Source organism: Numida meleagris, chromosome 19, assembly GCF_002078875.1.
Source record: "Numida meleagris isolate 19003 breed g44 Domestic line chromosome 19, NumMel1.0, whole genome shotgun sequence".
NCBI classification, from domain to species: domain Eukaryota; kingdom Metazoa; phylum Chordata; class Aves; order Galliformes; family Numididae; genus Numida; species Numida meleagris.
In genome coordinates this window covers 13,328,514-13,354,848 of record NC_034427.1, presented here as the reverse complement: position 1 = coordinate 13,354,848, position 26,335 = coordinate 13,328,514, and the positions used below count along the sequence as shown (strand labels likewise).

At 47.5% G+C, this 26,335-nt stretch overlaps 2 long non-coding RNA genes across 5 annotated transcripts in view; both read left to right on the top strand.

Moving 5' to 3' along the window:
* The window catches only part of LOC110408374, a 66,139-nt gene extending 51,882 nt beyond the window's left edge, over positions 1–14,257 (top strand). The window contains exon 3 of the long non-coding RNA XR_002444298.1: positions 6,853–14,257. This is a non-coding gene — a long non-coding RNA (uncharacterized LOC110408374). The remainder of the gene's footprint in view (positions 1–6,852) is intronic.
* LOC110408404 lies at positions 14,373–23,900 on the top strand. 4 transcript variants are annotated; one of them, XR_002444306.1, is made up of 5 exons: positions 14,373–14,438; positions 17,333–17,689; positions 19,800–19,961; positions 21,322–21,422; positions 21,911–23,900. It is a non-coding gene; the product is annotated as an uncharacterized LOC110408404 (long non-coding RNA). The 4 variants fall into 4 exon arrangements; XR_002444305.1 differs by having other exon boundaries at positions 21,322–21,443; XR_002444308.1 differs by having other exon boundaries at positions 14,407–14,438; positions 17,558–17,689; positions 21,322–21,443.

Here is a 26,335-nt window from a genome sequence, read left to right as displayed (position 1 = left end):
TTTCAACGAAAGATCAGTAGGCCACCTTCCTAAATATCTTTATTTTGACAAGGAATCATCTGGTTTTTGTTGTGTATTTGCAACAACTTTAGTCCACCTTTTAAATGCTGTTTTATCCTCTCCACCTCAGCTATCTTCATCCACTTGTGTGTGTGGCAATAGCACATCCTTAGGTGGCGACCTTCCTAAACACGTGCATCTGTCTCAGCTGGCGTTTCCTGAACATTCTGAAGACATTTTTGGATAAGTGTTCAGTAGTTCAGCTTCATCCGTGTACCAAGTCAGAGCTTTTTTTTTTTGGCTTTCTGCAGACAGCGGCTTCAGAACACTCACATCTACAAACTATTTAACTTTCAAATGCTCATTAAATCTCTGGCTCCTTCTGCGGGCTGTGCAAGTGCTGCATACAAAATTCTGGAAGCGAGCTGGGAGGAGGAACGGGATAAAAGTTGTGAACCCTTCTCACCATCACACCCCACGATGCACTGCTGTCCGGCCACGCACTGCCGCTCATTGAAGCATCCCGTGCAACACCCAGGGAGTGCTGCAGCGTGCAGCAGCGCAGGTCATTAAGTTCATAACACAGCTGGACAAGCGACCGGTTTGGCAACGCTTCGTAAGTTTGTTTGCACCAGAGCAGTCTGAAAGGAGGCTGATACTTGAATGCATTTCTGTGCTTCACAGGGGAAAAGCAATGAGAAATAGGTGGTGTCTGATTTAAACCACGATTTTCACCATCCAAATCTATTTTTTATTCCTGCTGCACAGTTTTAGCAAGAAAAGTGAGTGAAAAATTGCTGTCATAAAAGACTCATCTGCTTCCCATTATACTGACATTTAAGGATTGCACACACTGAAATGTTCCTACGTGCTAGAGAGAGTGACAGAGCAAACAGAAGGTTGAAATTCACAGCAAATGGGGGATTTTGTAATTTGGCCGCCCTGGGGCTGGGCGAGGCTCTGGGAGCCAGGCCGCCCTCCTGCACCTCGGCCCTTGCATCTCCCTGCCGCCGTGTGCCAAGGGATTCAGTTGCTGGCGCACAGGGGAGCTCTTTTCCACGCACCCTTTGCCCTCTGCCCTCCAGATGCAGAAGAGGCAGTGCTGCTGTCTGCGGGCAGGAGTCAGCGCTGTGCTCCCCGCGGGCGGAGCTCTGAAGGCGGGGATTCACTGCTCTGCTCGATCGGTCCCTTCTGGTCTTCACTCGAATGCAATTGTTAGCATTCTTTGAACTGCGAAGGTCGATTCTTCTTTTCCTTCTGGGCAGCTTTCAGCCAACCGATCTCTTTCGGTTTCTCGCGAGTCGAGGAGCAGCATTTTTCGTCGGTGAGGTTTCTATAAATACCACGTGTCTCAGCTCTGCGCTCCTCCGCGCCGTGCAGCTGGAGGCTGCCTCCTTGGTGCAGCAGCAGCAGTGTGGAGCACAGCGGGGTCACACCACGCCGTGCCTTTGGGTGGCCCTGCAAAGCCACGAGGAAGGATTGAACACGGCGTTGTTCCAGCAGCATCTCGTACCTGTGCTGGTGCTGTGTTGTAATAGGCGGTTGCGAGGATACGAGCTGTAACGAGAAAGGCCCCCTCCCCAAAGGAATAGGGACAAGTTGACCAAAGAATGTATCCGCAGCACAGCTCCAGGCCTGGTGTGCTACCACTGCAGCACAGCTCCAGGCCTGGAGTCCTGACTGCAGTGGAGTGGTTTCCATTCAGATCATTTTCTCAAAGTTTCGGAGGTTAATAAGATATCTAAAACCTATTTTTAAAAGAAAAAAAAGCTACTATAGTCAAAAGACTGAGTTGTGACAGCACAAAGACGAGGCTTCTTATTCTCCAGCTTCCTCTTCTGTATCGAATACCTTCACTTCACAAGTCCAAAACAGTCGCTGGTTTTTCTCTGTCTCTAGGGCTCCCTGCTCAGGGAGCTGTGTTGTGTTGGCAGCTGCCTGCTCGGTCCCACGCTGCTCTCCTGCCAGCAATGAAGCTGGGTGGGCTGCGCCGGGCTCGGAGCTCCTGCTGCCCCAGAGCAGAGACGTGCTTGCTCACTTACTGTCACAACACTCATCTTCCCAAACAATAAACTGAGTTTGAAAGTAAACTGTATGTTTTATCTTCAGAGGGAAACTGTAAAAAGAGACGCCAATGGGTTTTATAGGATTCAGCTTGCACTGTTTTTCATGATTCCTTGAAATCCGTAGCATTTTTTCTCGCTTTGCGTTGCAACCTGGACTTTGCATTTAGCAGTGACCTATCCTCCAGCTGCAAAAGGAATGTGTTTATTGCTCTGTAGCAAAGAACAAAATAGCAAAATACCCACATTTGAGTAAAAGCATTCCACTTCTCTTAGAAACAGAGCTGTGTTTTGGATTTCCAGCTCCTTTCCAGAGCTGGAAATCCCAATGTTGGAGCACACTGCAGTAAGGAAGGGAATTGCCTTCGGCTCTCTGCAGAATGAGCCCTCCAACTTGTCTAGCCAGATGGGGAAAATCCAACAGGAAAAATCACATTGCAAAATGTGTTACCAAGAAAAAACACTGTTTTCTTAGTTTGGGGTGAGTACAGGTAAAATGTGGTGCGTAGGGCAGTGATTAAACTGCATGAGAGATCAAGGGTCCTAATTCTAAGCTTGGGAGCAACGCTAAATTAACGCAGTGTAAACCTGATGTGGGATGAGAGGTGTAGATTTAGGTTACTTTGTGCTTGAAGAGGTATTCAGTGAAGGAAGTGCTTCACTCACCACTTGGGAGAGGCCACATTAGCACTTCTTTGCAGGTTTGATGAGTTTCTCCAATGAGAACATTCTCAAAATCCTTTCTCTTTTCTGTACCCTGACTTTGGCTGGCTGGAATCCTTTCCCTCCAGGGTCTGCTAGAGGGGAATTAGGAGCTGCCCTGGCACTCAGCAGCAAAACGCTCCAGCACTCCTGGGAGCTGCGGGGTCCCTTGCTGCCCTCTCCCCTGCCTCGCAGGTTGTGATGTCGCCCAGAAGTTGCCCAGAACACCAGTTCTTGAGCTCTGGATGGGTTGGCTTCCTAACAAAGAGGGACATTCTGTAAATTGTTAATCCTCCTCAGACTGTTCCCTCTTTCCCTACCCGCAATACTGGCTGCATCATCTCAGTGGATGCTGCTATGCTGAACATCATGTTTTATAGAGGCAGGATGTGCTTCATCTCATGTGCTGCTGGTGCAGGGCTCCATGTCAGGAAGCCCAAGTGGCCCCTACATAACATTCAAGTGTATGTGGAAATTAATATATCTCAGCAATTCATGAATATCAGCTTTCATTAATAAGGACTTTAGACATGGGACAGCTTGGAATAAATAACATTGATTTGCTCCACAGAACATTGTTTTTAGTATTTTATTTAAGTTTTTATTCCACCCTTTGAGTTTGCAAACCAACTGTAATGGGAAAACTATCCTATGTCAAAGGTTGAAGGCGCCTGAAGGTTTCACAGCAGGTAAGGGTGTGCATATTTATTTAGCTGCTATTTGAACGCTGATTGCTAGGACTTATTACAGAATATAAATATTAAAGGCCACATTTGCTCTGTCCATGCAGGTCTCATTCAATCTGCATTCAGAATCTGACCTAATAAAAAGCGTTTCACCTGGTGATCCCAAACACAGCTTTTTAGAGAATTAAATTGGCTCAGTATTCAGATTTGATCTTAAGCAGAAGCCACACTCCTTTGAAAAGGATTTATTGCACCTGTTATCTCCGTGTGCTCAGCTGGGGGGCCCCTGAGGTCCACAGCACAGATTTGTGCACTGGAAGCACAGAGGCATCCTGCAGCGTTAGCTTTACCCAAGCATGCTGCTAGCCTGTCCAATCCAGGTGTTTCTGACAGTTTTTTTCAATCACCTGCTTCGCTTCCCTGTTCTGCTTTCAGTCTTCCAGTTTTCATGCCAGGCCGTGCCACGTTGTTTGCGTGGTGCTGCTGCCGTGTGGCACCGCGGTGACGATGCCTGCAGACTGGGCACCTCTATCTGCTGCCAGCATCATCAGAGGAATGCCTGCCGTCCCCTGAACTCTTGAAAAAGCAGCGGGCAGCTTCTCCAGATGGCGGTTCTCCAGTTCGTGAGCGTCAGAGGGCAGTGTGCAGCTTGCTCCTGGGGCTGAAACAGCAGCTCAGGTCTTTTTCCTGCAGCAGTTTCACTGCTGGAGAGGGGTCAGAGCCCCCCCAGACTGTGCTCCGCCTCCCGTTCTGCTGTGGACTGACTCCACCAGGGCAGTACCCATCTGCTCTGGGCCGTGCTTAGGAACCCCCTCAGTGTGTGCAGCTCTCTCTGAGGCTGATCATATTTTTTTAAAGAAGACCGAATTAATTCAGAAATACAAAGAGAATGGAAATGGCTACAAATACGCCCGCCTATGCATCTAGCACTGCCTCCACCATTTTGGTGTTTATTCTTCTTTCCCCCCACCCCCTGCAGCAACTCAAGCTGCTGAAGTTTCATTAACAGTGAAAATGCTTGGTTAATTCTCCCAGTGTAACAGCTTCACAAATTCTGGTTTTTTTTTTCCCCGGCACAATCATTTTCTAAGTGCAGTGTATGGGTTTATGCTCATTTCCCCACCCGTTCACAATTTCTGATCTCTAAATGTTGGGATTTTGATATTAAATGTTAATACAGGCCCTTGTTTTTATGGGTTTTTAGAAAGCCTCCAAATGTTTGCTGCATTTATGTTTGTTGCATTCAGATCTACAGCTTCCCAGCTGCCTACCACAAACTGCATGCTTGCAAATGGTAATTAGATGCACTATTTTATGAGCGACATGAATTCAAATGAATGTGCTTACACCAGCCCGAGTCAGAGCAGCCGAGGGATGCTGATGGCGGTGATCAATCACAGCTGGGCTACAAGCCAGCAGCAACTCCAGGCCCAAGTTCCCCGCGCAGCTCCTGGCTCTGCAGAGCCCCTGAGATTTTGTTCTGGGGTTGGTGTTCCTGCGCAGAATGCAAAGAAATTGCTGCTTACACACTCGTCTGGGGCCCTTTGGATTCTTACGTTCCCAAGTAAAACACTGTCCAAATATGGAGATTTTAAAAACAGATTTAACCAGAAAAGAGATGTTCTGTTTTTCCTTTGTTTTTCCTTTCTTTTCCCCAATTTGCCTCACAAACGAGAAGTTTGAGATCGCAGTCCTTAGGAAGATGTGCTCACTTCTGACATCTTGGAATGCTGTTCTTCCCCAGCTGGTTCTTTCATCACACTTTAGTTCTAAATGCTTTTCCCCTTTAATCCGAGTAAGATGTCTCATGCAGGTACATTTTAATCTCTAGCATTAATTAACTTGGGAAAGTATAAAGTAGCAGAAGCATAGATGGCAATAGGAAGGAAAGTAATAAAAACTGATTAATGACTAAAGCCAAGGAAACAGAACTCCAGCCTCCCTGCAGACGTGGCTATTAATGAGATTTCCTTCATTTCTGCCTGTGTGTGGGTCATTTCTTGCTCCCCACTGATTGCTGCGAGAGTTTCCTTTCTCTGTGCCTGTTCCCAGTTAGGGCTGCAGGCAGATACTGGTACATACAGCACGATACAGTCAGAAACAGGAATTTCTGACCTGACGTATGGATGTGACCCACTAGGGATCTTAATGGCGTGATTCTCTTGAGGTGACCAAAGAGGGGGAGGCAGCTTTGCTTTGGCTGTTCATGCAAACTGAAGCTCTGAGTTTGCATTGCATGGGTAGGAAACACAAGGGGACATTTTCCCAGTCCAGCTTCCTAGGGAATGTTAAATACATAGAACTGGGTAAAGGGAAGGAAGCGAATCAGGGAGGCCCTGCCATGCCAGCTGCTGGCCTGCTTGTCTGCTCAAAGGAACAGGACCAGCAGATGTCTATGAGAACCTCTTAGCACAGTGTGGAAACACCTACTGGGTATTTTGGTCCTCACAGCTCACAGCTGGTTTGCTGCACCCTTCCCTCATGTGATCACAGCAAGAGGAACAGAAATGAACCTGTCTTTTATGGGGACAGTGGGGCCTAATGTCCCAGTGTTGGTCTGCCCTATTTCTGAGGAAAAACACAACGACTGAAAATGAAAAAAGCAACACCCCATACACGCATACAGTCCTGATGGCTGTGCCTGCATTCTGCACATGGAGCAGGGAGGGCTGAGCTGCAAATTTCTTCTGCTAATGACTTGTGATCCTGCAGCAAACCCAATTTGTATCCACAATGAAACCCTACAATGTTAGTGGCAGTATTAATATCAGTGTAATTAATAATACTATTTATACCATCCAGAGACGGTCACTAATTACGCAGGACTGATATCTCACTAGGTAACAGCGTGAACTTGTTTTCACTCATGTAACACACAGGGACATGTAGAGAAGCTGCCGGGGGTGGGAGGGAGAGCTGTGCAGGAAAGCACCCGAATCCATCCCTGCAGATCTGCGGGGAGGCACAGCCTGGGGCCGGGCCGCCCGTAATTAAAGCTAAATATGGTTTCACTTCTAAATACAGCTCCATTGCCCTCTAAAAAGGCATCTGGTTTTCAGAAGTAACACAGCGCAAAATCACTCTGCTTGTATGCAAAGCAGTTTGTTTCCTGATGGAGTTTTTCTGGCGCGGCATCACCCCGTCACTGGGTGTGTATGGAAGGCTGCTTCCACCCTTGCAGGAACCGCTGCTGCTGCGGCACTGAACAAACGCTACCGATGAAATCGGGAGCGGAACCAGTCCAGCCATTCCCAGCAGAAACGTTTCTCTTGGTCAGCTGGACTTCACGGGGGTGAAAAGTGTGTGTGAGCCTTTTTGTGTTTGCTATTTCACTATTGTGATGCTATTTAAAGAATCTCCAACATTTTAATGTCATATGTTTCTTCTCTCTCTCTCATCAGGCCCTTTCTACCCGGATGACTGGATAACTGGTGGGACAATCAAGTGAGAAATACTGTGCAAATTCAGCCCTGATCCACGGTGAGGAGCAGAATCTTTTCCAACTATCTGAAGGCTTTTGGGGTGTTGCTAGTGCTGCTTTAACTCAGATTTCTGGGACGCTCTGAGGCATAAAGATGTCTGTCAAAATTCATCGCTTCTTCCCTTTGTTTAAAGAAGGAGAAATAAGTCTGACTCAGACGTTGTCGATGAGTTGTATGAGAAGGTCGAGATTGATAGCAGTTGTAAAGAAGACAGAACCGCTTTAAAAGCTCATCCCTTCCTGGTGATAAAGAATATGATCTCAGTTATTTTTCCCTTTTACGGACCTGTTTTAAGTGAAGTTTTTTCTTGCATGCGGTTTTACATTGGCAATAAAAAATAGTTCCTCTTTTGGGTAAGCTTTGATCCGTAGACTCTGACAACCCAGCAGTCGAGGCTGTGTTTCTTCATCCACAGCCTTATGATTTACACAGCACCAAGAGCTGTACATGTGCAGTGCACAGCAAGAACGACATCCCACACCCGTTTACTGCATAAAAATTACGTTGCGGTGAGAAGACAACGGGGTTCCCCATGAGGAGTTGGAAAGCCATCCTAACGGCTGCTGAGCAGGGTTTTGTTCAGAGCTGGCTCTATGAAGACTTTTAAACTGCTTCAGATAATTTATACTCTTCACATTTCAGCCGTGAAAAGCAGAGCTCTCAGATGTTCCTCCGCCCCCAGGCAGCCACGGCGTACCTTGGTTTTCTAGCAACTGACTGTGTATATTAAAATGGGTTTGGGCTTAGGTAGTCTGCTAGGGGCTGGGTCCCCTGAAACTCCTACGTAGCAGCTCAATTCAGAGTACTGTGGAGATGTCTGTTAGTGCTAGATCAGTGCTTGGTGCTCTGTGGATAATGGCCCTGTACAAAGGCGGCGTGGTGGATGAAAGTCCCATCGTGCTCCTTCTGGTACTAAACGCTCTCTGATACTTTTACTGAGCTAATCAAACATGGTAACATAACTGCTCCCTTACTTGGCAGCTCCAGGGGCGGGGGGGGGGGGCAGTGCGAGCAGAGAGAAAAGCTGTTCTTAAACACAAGAGATTGACTTGTGAGTAGAACATAGGGAATGCGATACCCAGATACTCGCACTAGGACTCCTGAACAGCAATGAGGGATGGCACACTGACACTGAACTTTGGGGATGGTGAGGAGCAGTTCTCACCAGCTCTGCTCAGGGGACATTTGGTTTGATCCGAAGATTTTGCTCTTAGAGGAAAATAGACAGCTCTTCTGTGGCTGCAGAGACATGGTGGTGTGAGCAGTACCAGAACATCACCAGGCTCATGCTGCTCTGTCTGGAGAAAGAGGAAAGATTTCAGGGAATACGCACATCTAGCTGAGCCATCTTCTGTGCAGAAAGCAAAGACGTATTTGAGCTTCAGCCTATTTATTGAATTAGAAGAACAGCATAGGTCACACTTTCCTTCCCTCTTTAATGTTGACTATTTCCTGTTCATACCTGGGAGCAACCTCCACCTCTGTGTGCTGCAGCCAGCTTGAAGTGCCCGGCTGCACCTCCTGCTGGGCCGCTGCCACTGCTCATGCAGGGCTCCTTCAGCTCCACCTCGACGAGGGGGTTTGCCCTGCTGCTGGAAAGTCAGGCAGGATTCTTTCCTAAGCCTTCCTGAGAGGAGATTTTAAAATATTTTTTAAAAAAGGATAATTTGTGGAGAAAAGCAGCGTATCCATTTTGTGTCTGATTCCCAGCCCTGCGTGGCTGCCTCTGACCTGGACGCTGGGTTTGAGCCGCATCAGCCTCCCAGCATGTTCATGGGATCCAGGAGGGGTGCACAATTATTACCCAAAATAAATTAATTATCGAGGCCCTCTCAGGCCACAGGGCCCATTACTGCAACACACACAGCTGCTTACAGAGCTGTAGCAGTGGGCACGCTGTTAGAGCCAACAACTGGTGAGCTCCCGGTCTGCTGTAAGCCCACCCTCCATCGCTGGGCATTCAACTTGGAAACGAATGACTTGGCCTTTCAGCAGAAACCGGCGGATTCACGTGAGCACAGAGCTCTTAGGAGCAGCGTGGGGTTTGCTGATACTCTCACGAGACGGAAAAAAAAGAGCGGCAGGCTTCCAAATAAACCGATTTTTCATGTAAAAGCCCTGGAACAATGAGTCTTGAACATGCATACATAAATAACTGGCTCGGTTAGAACTTGGCTGGTGTCTTTGTAAGTGACTGCGTCCGTATTCACGGGGCGCGGGCGGTGCCGTCGGGGCGGGGACGCGCTCGGAGCGCTCCCGCTGAGTTACGGAAGGAAGAGGTTCCCCTCTTGCGGCCGTGCGGGAGAACGGCCTCTCTCGGCACCGCGTCCTGCCCTTCTCCCGGCGCACGCAGCACTCAATACGTGAGCGGGTTCGGTATCTCCCGCTCGAGCAGCAGCGCTTTGCCCCGCTCCGCTGCGGCAGTGCGGAGGTTATGTGAGATATGTGAGTATTTAGGTTATGGGAGTGATAGATCCAAACCAATCCATCAGAAACATCTGCTTCGAACAACTGATTTAAGGCTGCTTTGCTTTTGTGCTTTGTAAATGCTTTCCTAGTGTTAATTTTGGAATACTGGATGGAGTTTGCTTATTCTGTCTTCTCCCCGAGGAAAGACCGTCGGGGTAAATGTTTGGGCTGTTCTCTAAACAAATAGCTTCTATCCAGGCAAAGAAAAACCAGTCCACCATATGCAGCTTACAGGATGGCTCATTTCGTTTCCAACTGGTGTGAAACTGCTTTTGAATAAAAGCCGAAATTTAATTTGAAAATGACAAACGCAGCAGTTTAAAATAATTAGTTAAAAGCTGCCTACAAATGCTTTGGAGCCCTGGGAAGGCAACGTGCAGCCACGCATGTTTCACAGTCGAACTGGATGCACTTGGTACAGAGGGAGGTTGTCCTCCGAGCTCTGAACCAGTTGCTTCTCATCAGTGTGCGGCCAGCGCGTTTGGGCCAACAGAACTCAGGCTCTCGCACCCAGTTATATCTGTGAGCTGAAGGAGAAATCAAACTTTGCTGCTTCGTCTCCTGGATGGATTCTCAGTGTTGAGTAACCTCACTGCACACAGCGGTGCTGACACTCAGCCGCACTGGGTTTACATTCCCCTGTGTGAATACTGCTCCCAGTGGGGCTCATTTCCTTATTTCACTGTCCAGTTTGCTGGAGAAAACTGCTTGAGTCCCTTTGCAATAGCAGCAGCAAAGAGGTACACAGGAAAAGTGCACATGCATACAAAATTTAAAGTGGGTTATATTAAAGTTTTATTTCAATAGAAGTTTTTCTCTCCGATTTACTTTTAAAATTTATGTTTAAAAAAAACATGCAAATATGTTAAATAATCTGATATTTATTTAAATCTGTTTTATCTGCTGTAGGGAGGCTAACATTACAGGAAATAATTTGATACTGGGATTTCAGCGGGACCCACAAGAACACAGTAAAGGGTTTGAATTCAAGGCCATGGTCTTGGCCAGCTGCCAAAAGGAAATGGAGGAAAATCAGCTCGGACAAAGGAACCCTGAAATTACAACTGTTTTTAACACAAATAGAAAGGATTTAGATCTTAGTTTTAACCCTGGTGCTATTTTTATAATATAAAGAAACTAAAATTGGAAGTCTTTCTTTCCTGTAATGAAAACCCAAATCCAAACAATTCCTTTTTGATTTCTAAAGTGGATTCCTCTGTTGAGGAGGACTTACGTTATTACAACTTGCAGTGTCTCTCATTATAATATTAATAAATGATCTTTAAAATGCAGTACATTCAGTCTAACAGTTCAAACAATGTAGAAGAATCATTCCCTTTTAATTATTATTCCGTGGCACTAAGCCCTGTCATGTTCCCTGAGATGAGCAGAGTCGCATTTCCCTATTCCAAAAGACCTGGGAGTGGGACAGAAATGGAAGTGCTGTTTGTTTTAGGGCAAGAACAGGAAAATTCACAGCGTCAGTTCTTGTACCAGATGAGAATATGAATTGGGAATACGCTCTGTCAGTGCGCTCTGTCTGACAATGCTCTGTGTTCTGCCTCGGGGGCTGCCAAAGAAGGCAATATACCGAAAATTGAAGAGCTTTGCAGAACAAATTTTCTGCGGTGTTTCTGGGAGCGGGAGTGGGAGAGCTTCCCCTGCGCTCCTCGCTCAGCCCTGGATGACGCAGCCGACCAAGCTGTACTGCTGTGTCCCATCGGGCAGCACTGTGACCACAGCGCCCTTTGGGCTTTCATGGGCATTTTTCTGGGGCTAAGGCCCCGAGCAGGGCAGTGCCGCCAGGAAACTGAGTGTTCCTCTTTACAAAAACAAAAGGAATCAGAAGCAATTGGAGCTGGAAATAGCCCCAAATGTACATTACGTGTCCTCAGTCTGCATGCGTGATGCGCGTCCTCAGCTGTGCTGAGGGCATCCCCTGCACCCCAGTGGGAAGCACAAAGGCCTCAGCAGTCTGGCGCCCACTGGATCTCCTTCAAAAGTGTTTTGGGGTAAGGTGACATATCTGTTCCTCCATCTTGGAATTTTGGGCTGTGCCATTTCCATGAGCTAGTGGATCCAGAAGGAACTTCCAGGCAAGTAATACACAAGGATGGAGGAGGTGATGGTGGCTGCGTGAGAACCTTTATCCTGTCCTGTCCATCGTGTCCTAGGCCTTGCCCTTGGTGTGACCTAACATCGCTGCTCCCAGCACACATCAAGCCTTGGCACGAGCACCTCACCACCGAGCAGAGACCCAGAGGTGCCTGGGTCCTCAATGAAGCTGCTGCTGGGGGTCACAGGAGGGCCCGAGGCTGATGTGGTTTGTGGGGTTCCTATCCCCAGCTTTGTGTTTGCCTGAAAGAGGCAAATTGGTGCATGCTTTTTATCTCATTAATGTACATGAAACAAGTAGGGCTTCTCCAGGTGAAATGAGCTTCGGAAATGCTTGCTGCTTTTCTGCTCTACATTGAAGCAATAATAATTTATGAATTTAATTAGGCTCTGGTTTGTAAGAATGATGAATATTCACATGCTGAATAGCTGAGAAATATGAAAAATGCGTGACAGCTTTATTTGTTCCAGCTCTAAGAATCACGGGTGAACATCTTTTTGAATGCGCTGAGCTTTCTGAGCATCACTGGGGTGCTGCACTAGGAGCAGCCAATGCACGGCTGCACCTGCACGCAGACCTGCCTGCACTGCCCTGCCCGTGAAGTCGATTCCAAAAATAGCAGCTGCAAAATTGCTTCTCTCTGGGTTTTAGAGTCTCTGTGACAACTTGTTTCATTGCCTTATCTAATATCTAAGTTGTTTTACAGTACTTGTCTATTTAGGAACTGGATTTGTTGAAAGTGAAGTTAATATTTTTGTAATGACCTCCAGCCAGTTCTCCTGCTATTAGTAACTTTGGAAATACTGTGTTTGAACTGGAAGGGCTTGATAACTCCTTTTGCACTTCACCTTTATTTTTATACCTTTTGCTCTGGATTCAGATACAATTACGTACGACAGCAGATGATCAGCAGTGCTGCTGTCCTTAATAGGGTCTTTCATTACACATTCAAAGTCACTTACACTGCAAGGAAAATCTGTCCTTATTGTTTCATCTAGTTACTTTTTCTATTTTCCTCTGCCAGCACAAGGGTGTTGTATTTGGTTTGCTTGTGTGGCAGTGATCTTTACATATTTCCAAAAACTAATTTCACTGTCTAAATGAGCTGTCAGAACTAAATTAATACCATCAACAGAACACTGCCCTGTTGGCATGCTTAGCGTATGATAATTTCATTTGAAATGCATCTGTTGTTTTTTTCTCTCAAGAAACTGAGCAGAGACTGAAAATACCTCAATGGTCTATTGCTCTATAGGGATTAACTTTTGCATTGCTGGGCTTGAGGCAGAGCTCACAACAAGGTCGTGCTTCTCATCGTGCTCCAGCACCCACCAGCGTGCCTGTCGTCAGCCATGATCTACAGGTCTCTGTGGCACGATGCCTTCAGGTTCCTTTGAGCTGTACTTGATTGCCAGGAACTGCTTTTGTATATACAAAGAGAAAACAAACGCTTCTGCCTGGCAGCTCACTGGCTGGGCAGCGCAGAATCTGCAGTCTGGGAGCTATGAGCGTATATTTTATGAATGAAAATCAGAGCAGGCAGCCTAGAACTCAGCATTTGTAAATTTCAAATGCCTTGGACTTAAAAAAAAAAAAAAATAGAATGAAAGCAAGGGGCCTGGGAGTTTTATAGGAACATAAGCACGTCTGAAGGATGCAGCAGTGTTCTGGGTCACACAGAGAGGAGTAAGGTTACGTCTGGGAAGAGATTTGTGGATTGACAGCCATGGAAATGATCTGTCTGCAATTCAAAAAGGAAAATCATCACCCTTCCCTTTACCTGTGGCTCACTCTCATCGCAGACAGGGCTGTGGTTCTGGGTAAGTGTAAGAAAATGTTACATGTTACTGGCTTTGTCCACATTGCACCACTTTGTCTCGCCAAAGCTATCTCCTCACACTGCAGCAGCCTGACTTTGGTGTGCTGGGAGAGCTGCAGCAGCATCCCCATGAGAACTCTGCTCCTCCACTGACAAGCAGGCGTGGGAGCAAGCCCTTTGCACGGCAAAGGTTGGTTTATACAGTTTCAAGATGGAGCAAGATGCCTCCTCCAAAAATGCTGAGCAATGAATAGCATGATAGATTGGGCAGATTGTGTTGGCACAGAGCCCTGAGCTGTGCAGGTGCCACTTGGCCAGTTGGTGTCTGCGAAAGGTCCCGTCTGGTCGGGAGAATTCTTCACCTGTAACTGGATCACACAGACGAAGTGAGAGCATGAGGAAGTTATAATCTCCCTGCCATGGGCTGGGGAATGGAAGGCAGTTCCTGGCTGAAGTCACACAATGGATGTGTGGGTGCCAGATGTCCCTGACAGAGACAGGAGCTGAACGCAGACCTGAGTGCCAGCCCAGCACACAGCGTTCATCGTTATCCATTCTCTCAAAAAGAAAAATCAAAGAAGGCTTTCTGATTGATTCAGTAGTTCAAAAGTTTCAGCTGCCATAAAATGATGCTTCAGAGAATCCTACAAGCTTACTAGTGGGAAAGACCTCCTCTATGAATGAATGAGTGTAGCCTTCTGCAGGGTAACAATAATCGGAGTGACTTCTCAGAAGTGGATGTTGAAGCACATGTCTGAATTGACTTCCAGTAACACCTGAAAAGTCTGTGGTAGAAGAAATAATTCTGATTCCTCTCTGTACCGTGATGATTTTCAGGTATCATCCCTTAAAATTTTCTTCTTTAGTTTTCTTCCATTCTTCAGTGCTGCAGCAGAAGTGCTAAGTCACGACCCGAAGCAGTGATGGAGCACCTGGTGGGAAGGCAGGGCCAGCCCAGGAGAGCTCAGGTGCATGCAATGTGTCTGAGTGACTGGAAGGGCTGGAGCCAGGATCCACCCCTTCCCAGACCTCATTTAGGGGTTGGCGGTGGAGGTGAGGGTATCTTACTGGAGATCCCTGCATACCTGAGGTCCTCTAAGGGTAAGCAATTTTTCTTCCTTTGTTTCTGCATCTACAGCTGCTGTGTTGAGGCTTGCTTTCATTTGCTGCAACTTAGGATTGTGCCACTCTGCTGTTACTGCTGTACCTTCCATCACATTGTAGCATTACAGATGCAATTTTTAATTTGATCTCTAGTGGATACAATTGACTTGATTTACCATCAAAGCAAGTAATGAAGGAATTCAATTTAGTGAGGGGATCACTACCTTTTTTAAAAAAAAAAAAAAACACCAAAAAAACAAAAAAAAACTGTAATTCTAAAGACCACAATTTCTGCGGAATAAATGATGATGGAAGTTAACACAGGCCTTTGGATAATACCAAAAGCCAGCTCCACTAAACCAAGTGGAGCGTTCCTAATCTGACATGTTGACAGGGACACCCCTGCCTATTCCAGAAGAGAGCTGAGATGAAGCCAGATTTATCGCATGTTCCCGACAGGGGCTGGGTTGACTCTAAAGGAAGTTATGCAGGCCAAAAATAAACAAGATACACATGAAGTAGTTTGTGCCATCAGGAACACTTCCAGGGAATATGTGGAGAGGAGAAGGAAAGCCAGCAGAAAAGTGGCTTAAGATGTCTTTCCTCTCTCCCCATCTTGCCCTATCTCTGTATCTTCAGGGAATGTAAATCAAGGTTTCCTCCCCAGGAGATCTCTTGCCCTTATATGCACTTTCTTCGCCCTTGCTTCCCCAGGAAAATGACTCTGTGCTGCTTCTTCCCAACACAGCAACTCCCTTTGTGGCAGTTGCAGGGAAGCGCCTCCGGACATGCTCGGTGCCAAAGTGCTGCTCCTGCAGCTGCCAGCATTTGCGCTTGGTTATGGACTCCTGCAAGAGCAGGCTGGGGCTGGACAGCCGTGCTTTTCCCAGGAGCGTGTGTGAATGATTTGAATTATGTAATTTTGAAAAGAAAATTCAGCCTTTTCCAGCCGCGTTTACTGTGAGCAGACACAGTCACAGTAATTTCAAATTTCAGGACAAGAAACTCTTGCACTTACGTTCTGGCAAACTGGAGCCAACTTTTTAATTTGCTAAGAGACCCTGGGAGAGCTGTGCTGGTGGCACACATTGTTCACTTCTCTGCATCTGACCAGAGTCTGACTTCAACTTTGTAATTTGCTGGAGTAGAGTCACTAAATTACACACTGCTATGAGATACACAATCCCACATGAGACACAGAGCAGCTCCTTAATATGACAGCCTTCACACAGGCATGAGCTCAAATACCACTGCAGAGAACAAAGCTTCCCAGTGTTAGATACAGCATTAGAAGTTCTACCTCGTGAAACATTATGGACTATATTGTCAAAGGGACTCCAAGTTTGTGCCCGTAATAATAGCCTGTGTGGAACTTCCTGCCAAAGAAAGAGTCTGTGCAGCTACGTATAGACAAGCAACAGTGCACGCAAAAAGGAAAGTTGTAGAGTGTCTGCTTTACAAATGCAGCCCTGGGGTTTCAGAAGTGCAAGGTATACATATGCAGAATGGAGACAGTTATAGGCTGCTTGGCAGTGCAGACCAGAGTGTAAAATATGAGTCTCAGAAGGTTGCTTTATAGCCTGAACCTAAGATTTTGCAGCAGCCCTAGCTTTCTGTTTGCTGTATTTTGGAAATCAGAAATCTGCAGTTCCAGAGATGTGTGTTGCCTTCCAACTTGCATTAATGTTTAAATTTTCTGTGAATCTCTCATTAAATGACAGCAGTCCAGCTCATCCAGTGCTGTGTTATCACTAGTGATAGCTGGATTAGAGTGGCCATGGATTACGTTGGCCATAGATTACCGGTGCTGCTTGCAGCAATGACAACTTGAGCAAAAGCAAGGCACAGTATGCTTCCATCTTATAGAAAACTATTGGCATGCAACACATAAAATTGGCAAGAGATGATCAATGATCATACATGCACATTCACCACAGTCACACTGGCTTTAATAGCAGTTGTATGTACTCAGCCAAGGAAGAGGTTTTCATTACAGATAAATATAAATAGACATATCTGTATCTATCTAGGGATAGACAGATATGTGCATGTGTGTATAAAACACTAATCACAGCTATTTGGTCTTGTCCTTTTGCCATAATGTCTGACAGAGATTTGTCCCAGTAGCAATTATGGTATATTCTTTATATTTACCAAATTATTTACTCGTTTTTATTTTGGGCATCGGGAAGGAGCAAAGGCAAAAATCTGAGATCCAGATTTCAGCCTGAAAAGTGCAAAATATATGACCAGGTCACTCCAGCAGCTCCAGTGCGATTACTTTGCTCTCATCTGTTTGTAAGATGTCCTTTGACTTGCTCTTGATCTTGGCAAGAAGCTCACAGTTGAGGCTTTGGCTCTCCATCCAAGGAGGAATTTTTAGCCAAAACAGACACTTGTATCTCTCAGTCCTCAAAGGAACTGATAAAATTATGGACAAGTTCCATTAAACAATACTGCAGAGTTTTGTGCTTAGTTACTTAGAATGAGGCTGTGCATGAGGCTCTTTCACTCCAAGGGGAGTGAGAAATGTGCAGCAGGGAGCAGAAATGCCGAGCTGGACGTGATGCCATCACCCATCCTCCCTCTCCACATGCCCAGGGCTTACAGAGTGTTACCCGCTCGGCCAGCAATAAAGGAGCCTCTCCAGGGCAGGGAGCATGACTCAGAGGGGTGTCTGAATCATCAGGGCTTCCCCTGGGCAAGGCTGGGCTTTTGCAGGCGGCCCGTCCACGTGTCTGGGCATGGGGATGGGGAAGAGACCCAGGGCACAGGGACAGCCCTGTTAGAGACCCTACAGCTGCAAAGTAGCCACAGGTGGGAAGCAGCATGGAGGTGAGATGTGGCACTGGCAAACATTGCTCCTATGACATTTTTGTATTTCCATTCAGGGGCTGTTTTCACTTCACTGGTGCTATGACCCGTGACTGCTTCCCTGCTAAGTTAACAATGATGTGAGAACAGAAATGAGGGACTGATGCAAAAGACACTGGCCTTCTGGCATTTTCGGCTGTTTTCCACCCACCCTTGAAAATCCTCTCGGGCCCCAAATGGATCTGTGAGCTGTACCACATGCTCGGAATGAAGTGCTAATTAAATACTTCTACTTAATGTAGACAACACTTCTCTGAGAAGAAGCTAATGTGCTACAGATGCCATGCATTCCCATAGGGATGGAGGAAGTGAGCAGTGCTGGTACCTCGTCCCGCTCTGGGAGGCGGAGATGTAACCTGGGCAGCTCATGGCTGGTAAGGCCTCATGCTGACACCGCATTCTTCTGGTCCAGAGTCCCTCATTGTGAACATGGTCACAGATACCTCACGTACTTCTATATTTTGACACCTGGGCAATAAATGGTGGAGCCCCCTAGTGTTTGAGAGGAACTCGATGCCTGAAGTCAAGCAGGTTACAGCTGGTGGATGGTACAGAAATTGAGATGATTCTTGCTGGGTGGAGGCCTAGTTCCTGGCTTGGGCTGTCTTAGTGCAGGACAGAGCTCCATAGCAAAGGAGCTGAAAGGATTTGGGTTTAGCACAAGCACTGGTGTCTGTTCTGGCAACAGGAGAAAGGCTGACAATCCAGCTCCAGAGTAGCTGGAAGGCTCTGCTGAAATTATTGCCGTTGAAATCATGATTGATCTTTACATTTCAGGGTCAGCAGGCACTAAGTGCAGAAGAGCCAGATCACCCAGCTTTTGGGTAGGCTCATGCAGTTAATGGGCCATATGTTCAAGTCCAGACTTGCAGATGAGCAGCTTGCTGCAGGCTCAAGGCCAGCTCTCACTCTGTCTTGAGGGAATATTTTGAGCAAAATGGGTGTCTTTGTGGAGACCCAGGCTCTTCTCAACGTAATCTGGGCAGGTTAGACAAAAGCAGGGCTGTGTGTGTAGGAGTTCAGTTTCCCAGTGTGAATCCTGAGCTTGGATCAGAACAGTGTCTGTGTACACTGGACCCAAATTACAATCAGGCCAACAGCCAGCCAAGTGGACAGAGATTGTATGTCATGGAGCTCATCTCCTGCACACGGCCTCTGCCTGAGAGCAAGCCTTCTTGTTTTGTCTTGTGGGGGAATGCATTTTTCTGTAGAGGACAAGACATTCAGACTGTCCCTTTTGTGAAGGTTACCCTCTTGGGTATCTGAGGGGCTGTGAGAAATGCCTGTACCTTCCTGAGCTGTGGCAGCAGGGATGGGCTGGAGGGAGGCTGCCCTGCAGGACAGGGTGCGCTCAGGGCATGTTGGCTGCAATGGTCTGAATGCATCCCCTGCACGAACGAAGCAAGTAGGATGGAAAAAATAAAGTAGAAAATACAGTTTTCAAGGAATGATGGTTACTTCCCCTGGTGGAAAAGATCTGTACACCAGGGTTAGGATGGGAGGGAAAGAACCTGATTAGGCAGAGATTCCACATGGGAGGGGAAGGACTGTGGGCCGGGATTGCCGGCTTCAATCAGTTTGTGCTAGTGAGCATTGTTAGTGGGCTGCCTTCTGATATGTCAGTTAGCTCTTTGAAATGGATGGTCCCACCCCCTCTGATGGAGCTCAAGTGACAGAGGTGCATTGGTGCAGGTGACATAAAGTTTATGTAGGGCATCCAGACCTCCAAGTGGTGGTTGTTATAGTACCAGCGTTTTGGGGGCTTAGTGGCGATGTATCAGACCCTGCATTAACACAATGTATGTTTGTAAGTGTAAACTGGAGAAGTAGCTGAGCACTGAAGAGTTAATAGGTGGGAGAGAAAAGCCCTGCTCTTTCTGTTTTCGTTATGACACATTTTGCATTGAATTGCAGCCAGAGTGAGCCACTGCTGCCTGCTCACAGCAAGTGCCTGTTTCTCACTATGCTCTCCCCTGGCCCTGCGTCCCACAGCTCTTCCCAGCAGAAATGGGCATTCATTGATCCTGAGCTGCAAACTGAATCCCCTCCTTTTCTCTTCTGAGAGTTGCAGGCTTGTAAATATCTGAAACTGGCTTAGAAACTGCTCTCTGCAGCATGACTGTGCTTTTTGAGTAGTGTCACAAGAGTTTTTTTATTAAAAGAGCAAAGCCAGCATGCTTCCTTGCTTGTGTTCCTGGTGTAGATCATTGTACGCTGAATTATGGCCTCAAGTTGCGCCAGGGGAGATTTAGGCTGGACATTAGGAAACACTGCTTTTCTGGAAGAGTGGTCAGGCGCTGGAATGGGCTGCCCAGGGAGGTGGTTGAGTCACCGTCCCTGGAGGTGTTTAAGAAACATTTAGATATAGCGTTGAGAGACATGGTTTAGTGGGGTTATTGGTGGTAGGTGGGTGGTTGGGCTGGATGATCTTGTAGGTCTTTTCCAACCTAGCTAATTCTATGATTCTATAATTTCTCCCTGCAGTGCCCAAAATCTGCAAGCAAAACTGAGTGGAAGGGTGTGGAGAGCGATGTCTGATCCTACAGCGCTGCTCCTGCCCTAGCACTCCTGCACGCCACGCAGTTACAGCTCAGCTGGCTCCATCCCTGCTGCAGCTTTCCCATTTCCAGGTTCCTGCAGGCAGAGGTGTGTCCTCGCGCCTGTGATGGCAGCAGCTGGTAGCAGAGGTGGCACACCAGCACTGGGACAGCATGGGCTCTGCCGCCCCACGGGGGTGGAGGGGCACACGGGTTCTTTGCTGGGGATCTGGGGGTGAGTGGAAGCTTCTATCCAAGTGGCTTGGGAGGTGCCACAGTAATCAACTATTTGGAATAGCTCAGGTCATTTATCCTTCATCTGTTGCGGACTGGGAAGGAAGTTTCAAGGTGGGATTGTTCTGTCACATGAAGAAGCTGTTCCAGGAGATACCAGAGTCAAAAACAGAAATCTCTACTTTCAGAGTTACAGGCCATTAAGTAGTGTTAACTTTATCAGCCCCAGCTAAAGACAGACAACAGTGATGGCTGAATGAGGTGGAGATAGCTTCAAAGATGTTTTCATCACCAGAAATATGCGGTATTGTATTGTGTAACATGTATGAAAGCTGCTCTTGTAAATATTCATAAACTACTTCCACATTTCTGTCAGGGGAGTTCTGCAGTGTTATGAGGGATGGATGGCTTTTTGGGGATGGATGCTCTCTTGGGAGGAAAAAGAAGGTAGGAATCCAAGATGATGGAGAAAAAAGATAAAGGAGAGAGGGGTGAGAGCGGCTGGCTAGATGGAGAGACCTCTTCAATTAAATGTTACTGAGAATGTGAATTCAATTGCCTGTTGCTATTTACCATGACTACATACAATTCGAAGTGTTTTGGCATTTAAATAGTTATAGGTTCAGAGATGAGTCATGAACAGAGCTGATATTTTATCCATGGCTGTTAGCAAATGGTTTTCTAATGCAAAGATCTTTATTCCACTTTCCCAGCTTTAATGGTATTTCTGTTCTCAGATTATTTTGCTGTACATGACCAGTGCTTCTGGGGCTGCCCATTATTTTATATATATCTTTTTTTTTTTCTAAAGCCACACTGCTAGTCAGTATTGCAGAGATGTTCCAAGTTCCCACTCCCCAGAGAGAACTAATTAAGGGAGAGAGATACCTTCTGGCTCTGCTTCTGTAGGAAATTCTGAGGAGACAGCATGCTGTTGGTGGTGAGCAGGTCTCTGAGTCAGGCCTCATTCGGTGCAGTGTTTGCCAAGAGACAATGTGTGATAACCATGGCAAGCACCGTGGGCAGGGGAGTGGGTGTCTGGGGTGCCGGGGGGTGTATCCAGGGGGCACAAACTGGAGGAAAAACAATGAATCTGGTAAAGCTGTCTGTGGAATGGATATGTTTTTCAATGCTTCATGTTTAATTCTCCCAGTATTTCTGGGTATGGCAAGTTAGAATAGTCTGAGATGTGCACAATAAATAGAATCATTCACATACAATTTGTTTTGATACAGATTGTTCTCTCCCGCCCTGAAGACAACCAGCCACTCAAGCAGCCTGTCTGCCCCTGAAGGAGCTTGTAGTGGTGATGCAGAAAAGGAGGGGAAAAAAAGAGGTACTCTTCCCCCAAAGAACAGTTAAGTTTGAGAGGACACAGCTCCTTGTCCTGAGGAAAGTGTTGCTGATGTTAGCTAGGGAGCTCAGGCAGCGGCTGGTTTGGAAGGCGCACGCTGAGGATTGTTGCTGCTGGAGAGGGAACTGACTCATCACATCATCAATTCTGCTCCTCTGCCAGCACCGCACAAAACTTCTTTTATCATCACTTTCTCTCTTTCTTCAGTATTTCTTTTTTAAATTAAAGGACCTTCAAACTCCTTGGTGCTCTTGTCTTCTCCCTTGCCGGCCTGCTGCTGTGCTCTGACAGTGTCACAGGTCAGGGGCTGGGCCCTGCCCCTCCAGGGACAAGCCAGACAATGAGTTCCTTGGCTTGTGCTTTCACTCTTAGCACTGAGCTGCACACGTACCCTTCAGCTGTAAGAAAACTAAGCTTTCCCATCTGAGCCCTTTTCTCTTGTCTTAATCCCTCCTTTCCCTTTGTTGCAGAGAAGCGCTCTTCATCCTGATGGGACAGCAGGAACCCTCTGGCTGCACAACTGCCACGAGGGCTGTGGAGCAGCCCAGGCGGTACCAGTTTGGACTGATGCTCTGCTGGAACGTGCCAACAACGAGCGGCTGCTGGGAGAGCTGAAACTGCTGCTTTTTTCTGTTCACATCTGCATCTGATTTTCAATCAAGACTCAGCTGGTGAAAAGCCAACTAATCTACAGCGCTTGGGTTTTTATTTTTGTTTTCAGGGGCTGGTTTGAGCCAAGTTTAGTACCACAGAACTAGTTTCTAACAGAGCTCAATTTCTTTGAATTACAAGTACTTTTGGATACCGATTATTTTAAATGGATCTTGTGGGAAAATTACTATTGGCCGTTATTTGTCTGTGTTAGTGCCTCGTGTATGACTCCCTCGCTGGGCCTGGTGCCGGACAGCACAGCCACACAGTGGGCCTGGAGCTGGGCCTGGTGCCGGCGGTGCAGCGCTGGGTGCCCCGGGTATGTGTGCCACAGCATGATCACCAAAGTGAGTTCTGTGAGAGCGCTTTGCGCAGGTTGTGCATGAAGCATCAGGCAGTTTATGTGGGTATTGTGTCCTCCTCCACTTGCTGCCGTTGTGCTGGAGATACGGGGAAAATCATTGTTTAATTGGAGACTTTAAGGGAACTCGAAAGGGATCCATCTGTGATTCCCCCATCTGAGTCTCTGGGGGCAAATATGGTGCAAAAAAGATGAAAAATTCCTGGAGATTTCAGGCAATCTTTTCTGTGAATGGCAGCTGGACTCATGGTGACTCTGTCTGCTGAGGGCCTTCTGCTCGCTGTCCTTGGTTTATGAGGGCTCCATTTTACATGCGGCACACTTCTAGTAGAACTGTTAGCTGATTGCACAGTTTCTGCTGCTAGAAGGTTCTGAACTAACAGACCTTTGCAACTGCAGCTTCCTCTTAACATGGGGAAATGGTTGGGGCGTGGCTGGATGAGTAAGAGAGCAAATTGCACCTACTGTCTAAGAATAGCCACAAGAGGTGCAGGCAACCAACGTAGTGCCATGAGAGCCCTGTGAGCCTTCGCCGCACTCCTCAGTGGTGCAGCAGCCACGTGTCCGTGTGTGCCAGCGCTGGCAGGGAGCTCACAGGGCCGGAGCAGCCCCGCATCTGCAGTGCTGCCATCCCTCTGCCTTCCCCAGGGCGTGCTGCTACATTTGCCGTGCACGACACCCCATGACACCCGGCTCTAGTGGAAGATGAGCAATTGTTGCTTTTGAATTGAAGTTTCTTTCCCTCCACCGTGCTTGGCCTTCCAAAAATGGGCTGCTGCTTTTTTTTTTTTTTTTTTAATCCTGGAAGGAAGGAAAAGTGCTGAACTTCTGTTTACCTCATTTTGTTTGAACAGAGCCCTGTGTGTTAACCCTCTTCCGCACAATGAAACTCTGTACAAGTGAAAATTGGCTGAGTGGGTCCTTATTCAGGATCATTCATCGCCACGGTATGGCCCCATGCAAATATGGCAGATTTACATCGGTAAAACTGAGGAACAAAAACAAAAGGCCCATGATGTGAAGGAAGGGCCGATGTTATTTATGAAGTGCCGGGAATGAGCTGAAGACGAGATGAAGACCCAGTGGCCCGGCCCCTTCCTGTGGAGGCAGGGTGACAAGCAGCTCAGGGCCCCAGTGAGCATCTGCACCCCGGTGCTCCTCTTCTGGGGGGGCATGCCTATGGAGACTTGAGTGAGTTCATACCATATGACTACTTTAAGAAACAGCGTTAAAGGAAATAGTCATATTTGGTGATGTTGGCCCATGACATCAGAGGCAGATGCTGGTGGTGTGGCAGTAGGGGTTGAAATGTCCCATTGCATTCATTGATGACTGCTGAACGTTTATGGAGACCAAGCAGTGGATGTTGGCGCGGTGAGGCCGTGGTGGTGCGTTTCAGCAGTGGTGACACTGACAGTGCTCACCTCTGCTGGGGCAGATGGTTACGAGTGCAGCATGCAGGCTCTTGTTCATTGCTGGTGAAAATGCACAGCTAATGGTGATGACTGTTGAAAATTAGTGTTTTGTAGCTGAGAATTTGCTCTATCAAGTAGTGATACTGTGCTCCTTGTATCTGTTGTAGTTTCCATGGAAATAAATAGGAGATGTTACTTTTGGAGTGACCTACAAATGTTTAAAGCCCCCAAGGCCTTCACCAAGCCAGGAAACCCCCACGACAGTTCCAGGGCTCTCTGTCTCTTCACCCACTTTTGGTTGCACTGGAGTCAGCAATGTGTCCCACCAGAGGGGCTCGGAAGCAGGCCTCCCTCAGTTCTGCTGAGCATCGCAGGGCTGCAGCAGCACTGCCCAGCCCCGGCCGCCCTTGTCCCGGCAGCACGCTGGGTGGGTGCAGCACCGTGTCACACCCAGCTCATTCACAAATTCTCAGCTTCTTCGTAGCAATGGCAGCGCTTGCTCAACAGCCTGCTGCTGGGCTGTGAGTGTGCCTCACCCCTCTCCCTGCGTCCTGGTGGTTTTTGTTAGAGGGGGAATTGCATCTCTTGGCTCCGGCCGAGAGGAGAGTTCTTCTGGTTTCCGAGGCATTGCTTTTTGGTGAGTGTCTCCAGCTGCAGCACACCCCTGCAGTCAGGGCACTGACTCATGCTTTTTGCCATCACAATAAATCTGTTTTCATAAACAAAATTAAGTGCACTGTGTTTATTCATCAGGGAGATTTAAAGTCAGATGTCTCTCAGCAACCAAGGAAAATGCTTCATGGGATGAAACTCCCCTCATTCTCCCCCTTTTTCTCTTTCTACAGCTGAACAAACTGCTGTGGGATGCTGCCCCGATGCTATCAGCGGTTCTGTGTGCTCTGCAGTGCTGAGTGCTCCACTGGGGCCCATCAGAGCCACTGCTCCAGACATGGATACTCTGAACTACACAGAGATGACCAGGAAGAAATGTACCAGATTAATAAAGGGCCTTTAAGCCGCTCCACGTAAGCACAGTGCAGCTGAGGGGTCCCAGCTTGCCAGGCAGAGTGGAGCCAGTCCCAGCCCCTCAGCCTGTGTGTGGTAAGTGTGAGGTTGTCTGGGACTGCAGTCGTGGTGGGACAAAACCTCTGTGCCCTCGCACAGGGTAAGTGGAAAGGAAAGCAGGAACCAAGAGATGGTGTGAGGTGTGTAGAGGCAGAATTCAGTTAAACTAATTAATAAATATGGCCCTGCAATTTCTGCAAGTTTTAACTCCAGTGTCTTGGTTCTGCATCTCAGCCAGCTGTAGTGTTGCAGAGGGAAAAAAGCAAAATGCTGAGTTCTGGAGCACCATCACGACATAAATTCTAATTGAAGCTCAAGGAAATGAACTAGGTCAGAACAAGCAGGTTGGTACAAGGATGTGCCCTGTTCACATCAGCCTGCTCACACAGATTGACTCCCTCATGTATATTGCCTATTACCATGTTTTCCAGAGTCCCACTTTGATGGAGAACCCTGGCTCCCTTGGAAATTTGGTTCATTCTATTGAATCCAAATCAGGGACTGCAAAGCATCCCCTGTTCTGAGCTCATGCTTCCATTCAGATTGCTTTAATTCTGCAGAACAGAATTTGGCAAGAGGAGCAACCCCCAAAGCAGCGGTGAGCAGCAGCCTGCTGTCCTATCATGTCAGCACATCGGGAGAGGAACCTCAGCCCTTAAAGAGTGAGATCTAGAGTTGAACACTGATTGACAAGACCACATTATCGGAGTGGAAAACAGACCTTGAATATGTGCTCCTAACAACTCCCCAGTGCCTTCTTTATTAGCATGCAAATTTTGTACCCATTGAAAAGGAAATAAACGTGGAATTTGCTGCCTTTGCAGCAAATGTAGGAGGTATTTTGGCCAGTCCTGAAATCCCACTTTCTACCACATACCACAAGTGAATACCTCTCACTTGCACTTTAGAGGGAGCCATAAATCAGAAACAAAGGACAGCAGAATAACAGGGTGGTGTTTCTCTTTCTCTGCGCCAGATACCGGGTGCCAACAGCAACAATGTCAACGTGAATGGTGGTTTCCATGCCAGACTATTGTAGGGGACTGCAGTGCAGCAGCTACTCACCTTTCAGTGCCCAGAGCCAGCCCATGTTTGCCAGCCTCCAGTCTTCCTCTGGGACCGTTCCTCAGTACAAGATGGTTGCAGCCTACTGAAACTTGGTGAATCTGTGCGCTTGCAGCCTGGAAGGTCAACAGCACCGTGGGCTGCATCAGCAAGGGGCTGGCAGTGGGCAGGGAGGGATTGTCCCCTTCTGCTTTGCCCTTGTGAGGCCCCATCTAGAGCACAGCATCCAGGCCTGGGCCCCCAGCACAGAGAAGTGGGGCTGCTGGAGTGGGGCCAGAGGAGGGCACGGGGATGCTGAGAGGAGAGGAGAGGAGAGGAGAGGAGAGGAGAGGAGAGGA